The sequence below is a fragment of the Neofelis nebulosa genome, chromosome 6, assembly GCF_028018385.1.
Source record: "Neofelis nebulosa isolate mNeoNeb1 chromosome 6, mNeoNeb1.pri, whole genome shotgun sequence".
Lineage (NCBI taxonomy): Eukaryota > Metazoa > Chordata > Mammalia > Carnivora > Felidae > Neofelis > Neofelis nebulosa.
In genome coordinates this window covers 97,060,675-97,071,084 of record NC_080787.1, presented here as the reverse complement: position 1 = coordinate 97,071,084, position 10,410 = coordinate 97,060,675, and the positions used below count along the sequence as shown (strand labels likewise).

At 37.4% G+C, this 10,410-nt stretch overlaps 1 long non-coding RNA gene across 1 annotated transcript in view; it reads left to right on the top strand.

Annotated features, from left to right (window-relative positions):
- The first annotated feature begins 529 nt into the window (after positions 1-529).
- Positions 530-10,410, top strand: part of LOC131514609 (uncharacterized) — a 320,799-nt gene continuing 310,918 nt past the window's right edge. The window contains exon 1 of the long non-coding RNA XR_009263163.1: positions 530-625. This is a non-coding gene — a long non-coding RNA (uncharacterized LOC131514609). The remainder of the gene's footprint in view (positions 626-10,410) is intronic.

Genomic DNA, 10,410 nt, shown 5'->3' with positions numbered 1-10,410 from the left:
AGTAAAAACTGGATATTTTCACCTTAGATCAAGTTAGAAATTTTGCAAGTAAGTGTTCCTGAACTGAGCTGCATTGGTATCACCTGTTGGGGTAGTTAAACTGTGGAAGCCTGGCTCCTCCTCCCAGTTCTGATTCACTAGGTTCAATAGGTTGGGGGTGGGTTAGTCCTGGTTATTTGCATTTCTAAAACACTTTGCCAGGTAATGTTTGTGCTGCTAATGTGGGAGCCACACTATTAGAACCACTTTAGGAAATGTTTTTTTTCTTACTCCTAGGTTTTTCTCTGTCTCATTCCATTGTACACAAGTTGTTTACATTTGATGCTGGTTTCATAAATACCCATCTTTGAGTAGAAATTTCCAAATGCTTCCTGGAAATATTCAACTTCACCAAAATTGACTTAGCCCAAGAACTTGACCTATTAATAAATTCAAATTTACTGTTATTTTATCTTAACAATTGATAAACTAAAGCCTCCTCTTATGTCCAATGAACAAGTTGGGGTAATTCAACTTTCTTCATCTTTGACAGAAGAAAAGTGATATTCCTGCCATCCAAATTCTGAGGGATGCATCTACCATAACTTTGAGACCTTAAGAAAAAGTAAAGAAGCTCTTTTAACAGGTATGGCAAAATATTTGTGTTATGACCGTGTTTTTGTGCACCCAGCTAGGAAAAGCAAACTCCTGCAAATCTTGCAGATTCAAGATGTGTCTGTGTTTGTCTCTGATGCATTTTTTTAAAACCTTTTTTCTTTTCAAATGTTAATTCCCCCAGTAGAGATAATCTGTTCCCTTTCATGTCTCCCCCTTGGGCAATACATTTCGAAGATTAATATAATATGGATAACATGCCTGTGTGTCTTGCCTAATTCAAAATGCTGAGGATATTATTTCTGGTTTAGGGAGTTTGGAGAAATTTATATCTAGGAGGTTTGGAATGCTCAGTTATCAGAGAAGTTTTTCTGCATCCCTGGCCCTGGCAGTTTGCCCAAGTTCCTAGCAGGTCATTAATAAAGGCTACAATTGCTCTTACATTTAGATTTTCTTCTACCCTGACTCAGCAGCCACAGCTGTCATCTTACAAGCTCATGGATCATTAAGAAGCTTCACCTGGCACACTTTTAAAAGATGCTTCTCTTCCTTTAGGTTAGAGCTGTTTTTCCACCCTAACTCACCTTTCAAACCGATTTTTTTCTTAAACAGATATCTGGGAGAAAATGTTTAATAAACAGCTCAGAATACAGTAACTAATGGTTTCAACTTCAGTTCCTTTGTGACTTAAAAATCAAGCGTTTATTTAGAAAATGCCTTCAGCAAAGAGTACAGTTTGGGATTTATTTTATGTCACAGATTAAATTATTGCTTGCTTACTACCTTTACTTGAAATGCATAATTAGTATTTCACAGCAAGTTTAGATTAGTCTTTACATTTTCTTCTTTACTTAATTTTCAAAGTCACTTAAAGCCATCTGAGCCCTAGTATTTTTACATCACAAACCATAAATCAAGTTAAATGTTGGAGTCCGGGAGCTCTAATGCTACATTGAAATCCAAAGCACTGGTGAAACCACAGTTTATCTAGCTATGGTACATGCTGTCACCCAACAATAAATAACCCCAAAAGTTTCACAGCTTTTTTTTGTTAAACAGCCACAATTCAAGAATAGAAAGTACTGCAACAAACTAATGATAAAATTATAAAGAATAGGGGAATTCTACTCTTGCTACTTCCATAATAAAATGTTGTGGTTTGGGGATTTATGGTAGAATTTTAAGACCATAAATTCTTCAAAAATCATTTTATAAGCATTACCTTGAAGATGTATTCATTTTTAAGAATTTTTTTTTTCCTAAAAGCATGACAATCACTCTTTGTGGGGAGGGGGAGTTCTGATGCTTCCATGTGACCCTAGAAAAATCTCATGATCTAAAGACCATAAGTCTGTCTTCTTTTGGGTGTGATGTGGGGTTCAATGTAAAACTAATATTGAAGCAGAGTCCTTTATAAGATACCCTGAACAAATAACAAATGAGCAATTAATAGTAATTATGAAATTGCATTTTAAGGAAGTTCTGTTTTCTCTCTTTTTTCTTAACTTAAAAGTCACAAAGCAAACCAAAAACTAGTAAACAAAACAACATAATAAAAAATAAAGTTAATATTTAAACCACAAATGAGAAAATGTGCAGGGTTTGAATTCTTAGGGGGAGGCCAGTAGGGCATATAAACATATGCTGGCTCTCAAGTCACACAGATGCATTGACTCTTGACTCAGCCACTTAATTGCTATGTTACAACAGGCAACTTATTTGCTTTCCCTAAGCCACAATTTCTTCCTCTTTTGAACCGCAATAACAATGAAGTTAATAAGACCTAATTCTTATTATCTTGAAGTAATATATGTCAGTAATGATATTACTCTATTGGGATTAAGTGAATTGATGGATGTACAGCACTTCCCCTGGCTGTGGATCCATGAAGGATTTGTATGTGTTCGGTGTGTGCCATTAAGTATATGTACAAGAAAAGAAAGTTGCCTTATTCACTTAAATGATATCCCCAACACTTAGAAGAATATGCAATATATGTAGTATGTGCTCCATACCCCATAATGGGTATGTGTGTGTTCCATGCCTAGGTGGGTGTGATAGAGGTATTTCTAAGATGTGTTGAGCCAGCGAGTATCCCAAGCTATTGCTGAGAAACAACTAAGAGAAAATTCAAAGAAGTTTTCTATATAGGGTTGGGGTTCAATTCAAAATTTTATGCCAGATCTAGCATAAAAAATTATAGGGCAACCAGTTAATTTTTTTTTCAGATAGGGAACAAATTTTTAAGTGTATGTCCCAATAATATATGATACACTAAAAAAAAAAGTTGTTTTTCTGAAATTAAAATTAAGCTGCATGTCCTGTATTTTATCTGACAACCCTGACATGAAGACAAAAAGGTAAAACTCTGAGTTGTTAAGAACAAGGTAATTTATGTGTAATCAAATAATAATTACAACAATAATGCCACACTTAAGCATAACTTTTACCCCTCTCCCCAGTTATTTGCAGTACAGCCACAGTTGTCTTGTTTCTGTTTCTGGAAAAATGCCAGATTTTTTTTTTTCTCTTATAGTAGGATATTTGTGATTTCATCTGTATGGAAGGAACCACCCCCTCAGTCTCCAAACATATCATCCTTAGACTCTTAGCTGAGGCATCTCAGGCTTCTGGATGCTTTCCTTGACCCAGAGACCCTTTCCCTACTCCCCACCCCAGGTTTATTCTTATACTGTCTCAAACAATGGTATCTCTCTCAGACCACTTACCTCATTTTGGAATTATAAATTAATTAATGCAATTATATAATCAATATCTATCTCCTCTACTACATTGTAAACACTGTGACAACTCTTTGCCTCTAATTTGGTACCATAGCATATAGCATATGGGGTCATGTTTTTAATATCAAACTGCTTGTACTTTACTCTTCACATGAAGGATGTTCAGCTTTGTAATTAAAGGATAGTCCAGGTCAGCTGGCATTTCCAGGACCCAACTGCACACATCCACCCCCCTCCCAGCCCTTACCAGGCCATCATACTCTAATTTGGTGTCCTCAGGACAAGTATTTAAACTCTCCAAGCCTCTTTTTTTCTTCTCACTTTAAATTGGGGCTAACAATATTTCATCCTAGTGTTCTTCTGAGGATTAAACAAAATGTTTGCAAAGTGTTTTGCACAGTCCTTGAATCTAGCAAGTGTTTAAGAAAAAAAGTAGCAAGGACAATAAAACAACAATAACTGAGAGGCAAATCTTTAATGGTTACAATTTAATAGTTACAGTTTAAAAGATAATTTATTTCTGACTTTGTTGCTCATGGAAGGCTTTTTAGGAGGTGAACTGCTGCTAGGTCGTGAAGTGGGTGGGGGCTTTGGGAGAAATTGGGGGACAGGTTGATATGACTATTTCAGGCATTGTCCTAGAGCTCAGAGGTACCATCTGAGTTTCAGAGCCTCTCTAACTTAACAACTCAAAATATAGTCCATTAGCATTACCTGGGTACTTGTTAAAACCTGTAAAATCTTGGGTCCTTCACATTCTTAAACTACTGGATCAAAATTTGGACTTCACCATGATCCCCAGGTGACTTGTGTTTACATTAATGTTTGAGGCAGTGCTCTGTAGACAGTGGTTGCCAAAAGTGATTGCCAGACCAGCAGCAGCAGCAGCATTATTTGGAAAGACATAAGAAATGCAAATTTCCAGACCTACTCTATTAGTCTATTTGGTTGCTATCATAAAGTACCACAGACTGGGTGGCTTAAGCAACAGAAATTAGTCTGTTGCATTTCGGGAGGCTAGAAAGTCCAAGATCAAGCTGCCAGCAAAGCAGGCATTATCCTGAGGCCTTTTCTCTTGGTATGCAGGTGGCTGTCATTATTCCAAGTACTCACATGACCTCTCCTTTTTGTGCTGTGTGGAGGGGGGACTATCTGGTATTTCTTGTTGTAAGTGCACTTTCCCCACATAATCCATACCCAGACTAGGCTGCAGCTTTAGGGCCTCATTGAACCCCAATTACTTCCCAAAGACCATCTTCAAAATACCATCAAAATATGGGTTAGGTTTTCAACTCCTTAATATGAATTTGAGAGGGACACACTCAATCCATAACACTTACCTAATCAAAAACCCTGAGGAAGGGCTGAATTTGGCCCAGCAATCACCTCCAAGTAATTCCAATGCACATTAAGATTAAACCATTGCCTAAATAGAGCAATCACTCTTGTCTCCTTGGTGTTGATGCCAGGGTCTGGTTGAAGCTCGATGACTTTAGCCCAACTTTAAGAACCATTAATAAGAGATATTTTCTGCCCAGATATATAAAATATATTCCAACCTATTCCACGGATTTGTCTTGGAGCAGTAGTAAAGAATGGTCCAGATAGCAACGATCCATAGTCAATCATCTTGTATTGATTGAGTAGATACGATGAGTCCTATACAAGTAATAACTGTAATAGCCATGTCACTGTTTCATCTGTTGGGAGGAGGCAGCTCAAATATTTAGGACACTCTATGTATTTAGCATTCATGTTGCATGATTAATTTCTTATGTCTAAGTGAGAAATTCTATCATCTTTGTATTTGAGAGACTTGTTTTGACCTGTGGTATAATTGATTCCTTTCAAAAGCTATGCATTTTAGAAGTGAGTCCTGCTGAGTTTAAAGAAAAATGCATGTGGGATCACAATTGCCTGTGGTAATTTCTACCTTAGGTGTAGTTTCACCCAGTGTTTTAAGAATATACAAACAAACATATCAAAACTGATCTCTTATACTTTCTTAATTGAAAATAAATATGTTTTCAGTGCAGACGTCGCTGTATGCCTAGGCTTCTCAGAGGCATTCATCTTTCTGATGTCAGCACTAAAAATCATAAAAATCACATAGACATCTTTGATATAGGCACAAAAATAGCAGCACTAGTAAATGGTGAAGAGAAGCAGACTGGTATTCATGTTTTCGCATATCTTTCCTTCTATCTGAGTTCTGAGAAAACAATAAGAAATATCTGTCTGCCCCATTTTCTGATAAGAAGGCAAAGCAAAGCATGATTAATGTTATAGAAACCTTTGTTATGAAGATAATTCTTGCCATAAGAACCATAGACTTTTTTTTTTTTTTAATTTTTTTTTTTTCAACGTTTTTTATTTATTTTTGGGACAGAGAGAGACAGAGCATGAACGGGGGAGGGGCAGAGAGAGAGGGAGACACAGAATCGGAAACAGGCTCCAGGCTCCGAGCCATCAGCCCAGAACCTGACGCGGGGCTCGAACTCATGGACCGCGAGATCGTGACCTGGCTGAAGTCGGACGCTTAACCGACTGCGCCACCCAGGCGCCCCAAGAACCATAGACTTTTTAAGAATGTTTTAGGAACAGCCTTATTTTTCCTCCTCTCCCGTACCTTCTCTTGTCTTGGGCTATTGGCATGTGTGATAGATAGCTGGAGTGTAAAGTATTTTCAGGAACCCTGCTTGATATAGACCAATGTCATATAACCAATATGAATCCTGCTGTGAGTGAATTGTTTGTCTGCAAAGACCTCTTACTTTGTGGTTCCCATTTCATTTTGGTTTTCCACTTGTGTTTGTTTAAAGTTACTGCCACCTCTATGATTGTGTATACATCTCATGCAGTCAGCTGTAGCCCAGCTGAAAGAAATATAGCGCCATCCCAGTGCTTTAGAAAAGATCTGTGTTCTTACAAGTAGGACCAGCAGATTTCCAGCCACAAAAATGGACACACTTGGAAGCTATTTGGTGATACAGAAACAAAAAAACAAAAACAAAAACTTAGCTAACATACATTAAATTCAAACCCATTAACTTTTATTGAAACCTCACTAGATACAAATACTGTATTGGATTTTATTCAGTTTCTGTTCTCAATATTAGATTCAATGTTAGATAAGAAGTTGGTCCATAAATTGGTCCGCAATTGCTGGAATAAGGCAGGAGAGTTCATGTGACAATCCTGACCCGGGCACAACAATAAGGTTGAGCAAGGTAAGTTCATCCAAGCTGACATGAGAGTGAGCCTAGTGCAAGATTCAGAAGACTGGCTATGGAGAAAATGGGCAGAATGGGTGGACCGAACTCTATGGCAAGCACTTACCTTTTTATGTACTTTAGAGGTATGAGTGTGTTCGTGATATCTGCTGGCTGGGCTGCTTTCTCCTAATTCTGAACCTCTCAACCATCTGGAGCCAACATTCAGGGTTCTTTTCTGACATTTGGTCTGGGATGTAGTCATGTTATTTGGAAACAGTTTGATACTTTTGGATTATACTTTTATGATTCCTTGGGAGGATCTGGAGCAGTGCTCAGTCTAGGGCTCGTTTTTTCCATCTCTGAAGGTAAGACCTTCTTGCGTACTGTATCCAGCGTCCCAGGAATTATGAGTCTTCCTGGTGAGGACATGCCGTATTCCCAGCCTGTGTCAGTGCTGGACACTATTCCCTCTAATTATGTGAGATGCTTCTTTCTCTCACCTCAGGTTGATTCCTTTCACATATATAGTGACTAGTACTTTGATAAATGCTTCAGAGGACACTTTAGACTTCTGTGATTCTGTTCCTGTGTAGCTGTCACTTCTCTGTACTGTTCTGTGAACTCTGGTCACCTTGGTTTCCCCCATGCTCAGCCGTATCTCCTCAGCGGAGAGAGTCTGCTGGGCTCCACCTCAGTACCTCCTCCCTGTGCCAGGACCTGGAAACTCCCCGCAGCCAGCCAGAGCACTTGTAGTGTTCACTTCATGTGGTTTCCATCGATGATGGTGAATTTAATGTATTAACTTGACTGACCCATAAGGTGCCCAGATATCTGGTTAAATATTTCTTTCTGGTATGTCTGTGAGGGTGTTTCTGCATGAAATTGGCATTTAGAATTAGGTGGATTCAGCAAAGCAGTATGTCTTCCTACATGTGGGTGGGCATCATCCGATCAACTGAGGGCCTGGATAGAGCAACAAGGTGGAGAGAGGTTGAATTTGGTCTGTGCCAGACTGACTCAGCTGAGACATCAACCTGTTGCCCTTACTTCATGCTCCTGGTTATCCAGCCTTCAGATTTCAATGAGAATCTTCACCATTGGTTCTAGGCCTCTTAGGACTGTGACCTATACCACCAGCTTTCCTGGATCTCCAGCTTGCAGCCAGCAGATGGTGGGAGTTCTTAGCTTCCATAATCATGTGAACCAATACCTTGTAATAAATTCCCTCTCTCTCTTTCTCTCTCAACAAATAGATATAGTTATAAATTTAGATATAGATAGATGTATACACACACATACATCTCCTATTAGTTCTGTTTCTCTGGAGGACCCTAATATACCATCTCTTAGGAATCACTGTCCTTTGTTGTGCAATAGTTAGTATATTGAAAACTGTGGTTTATGTATTTGGTCTGATTATTTTTAATTTAATTAAAATGTTTTCTTTTAGGTAGGATGCTATTTCAGCCCTAGTTTTTTCATTTGGCCAAAACCAGAGATCTCATATGTGAGCATTTAGACTATTCCCAATATTTCACTTTTACAAATAATTCCACAATGAATGCTCTTGTGAATACATTGTTTTATGTTAGTAGAACATATCTTCAGTGAAAATTTTAATGTGGGATTGCTGGACTAAAGGTAAATGGCTATCTAACTTTGTCAGCTGCTGCCAAGTTCTCTCCCGTTAAATTGCACTGATGTGTAATCCTGTGTTTCAGAGTGCTGATTTTCCTGCATCTTCACTAACAAAGTATATCGTTAAGCTTTTGAAAGTTTGCCAGTATGAGAGGAAACATTCTATCTCAGAGCCAGTTTAGTTTGTGTTTCTTTATTTGTCCCTCCAGTTGAACAACTATTCACATGCTAACAATCATTTGAAAATAATTCTCTGTGTAGCTCCTCATTGTTTTTCTTTTGTCAAGGTTTTCTACTTTTCCAGTCAGTATAGATTTCCATATGTGGACTTTAAAATGAAGCGTTATCTCTGTATAATAATAATAATAATAATAATAACAACAATAATAATAATAATGACTTCCCTGGAGTTTTATTGGAATCACATTATCTTGTGTGAACCTGACTCATTTTTAAGGCACTGATAGACATACAAGGTGAAAAGTTAAAAACAAACAAACAAACAAAAATACCACCTCTGCCTCACTTACCTTGATATTTTATTGTATCTGGTGTATTTGATTTTGGGCATAATTACACATTTTAATTTTTATCAAATTCTGAAATTTTACTGCATGTATAGACAGATCCATTTTCTCTACCTATATTTTTATGCAATGAAGAACAGAGGTAATCTCTGTATGATTTAACCAGTAGTCATTGATGTCAATGACTATACAAATGGCCAACATAATGAAACAGCAACTATAAAGTGTTGAATTCCTTTTAGTACTAAAAATGAATGGGCTTATTACCCGCTCCTGATGATTACCAACCCCAAGCCCTGCCTGCCAAAGCCCTCCAAAGCCAAAAATAGTTTAAGCTCATTAATATCAGTAGGAGACTTAGACACCTAAGCATTCATAAAACAGTGTTTTCTTGTTGACATTTTTGAAGTTTCTGAAGTTGGAATGGTAGTTAAGTTGATGTCAAAGAAACTTGACATTTGCAAGATAGATGAATAAGTTCTAATGTAGTTGTTATTACTTGTACTTGTGAGAACTAAACCAAAGCTTTGATTTTACCTTGACATTATACAGTCTGTCTGAAGAATAATGCTAAGGATGTCTGGATTGAGAGCATGGGTTGTGAGAACAGTGTTGTTCTGTTGCTATGCATACCTGAAGAACACCAAAAGCAAAATGGGACTCCAAGTAGGAAGGCTTGTTTGTATAAGATTATCCTTTTTTTTTTTGTTTTTTTTTTTTTAACAGGGAACAGGAACATAGAGTCTTCTAGGGATAAATTATAAAATATGCCCTTGAGCTAATATTTTGAAGTATCATATTAAATGAGATCTTCGATTCAAAAAAAATATGTAAGTCACAAAAATATTTACAGAGCACTTTCTAAATGTCAGGCATTTATTAAGATACTATTCCGATGGGTTCTGTCTATACATGTAGTGAGAAGTCAGAATATAACAAAATTGAAATGTGTAATTTATGCCCAAGAAAAAAAATACATAGATATACTAAACTATCCAAGTGAAGCAGAGACTTAAACACAAATTGAATAGTTTTTTTTATCAATGTCTTAAAAATAAATCAATTTCACACAAGAAATTTCACCGTGGTTAGATTTAGTGCCACGTAATGTGCTGATGTAAAACCAGGACAGAAGCAACCACTCCGAAGAGGAAGTTAACAAACAAATCACATCCAAACAGGACCATAGAAAACCAATTTACTTCTGTTGGATCAATGGGAAATCGGGCAGGGGTCCAGTTTCGAAAGCACAGAGTGAAATGGTACAAGTGTGGAATACAGAGCCACCTATTTGCAAACTTCCATCTAAAATGTAGTAATAACAGGGTTAAGCCACCAAGAAGTAAAACTGAAAGGAACGTCAAACCTTCCTCTGAATTACATGGCAATTGTCATTACCCTGGGGAGCATAGAGAACCTCACAGCGTGGAGAGTGTGAACAGAAATGAACCAGGTGAACAGATCTGCTGTCTCCCTGGAGTATTTGGGGACGTGTCTATGGACCGTGTCTCAGGAGGAGCAAACACTTCTGGACTTAGTTTTAGAGCAGTAAAAACCACTTCAAATTCTCTTGGAAAATATAATTCCTGAACTGTTTCTTAGTGAAACTGGAATCTTAAGTGAAAGAAGATATTCAAAAAGAGAAAAAAAGGGATTATTTCTGATGAAGGGGAGGTGACAGTCAAGCAAATA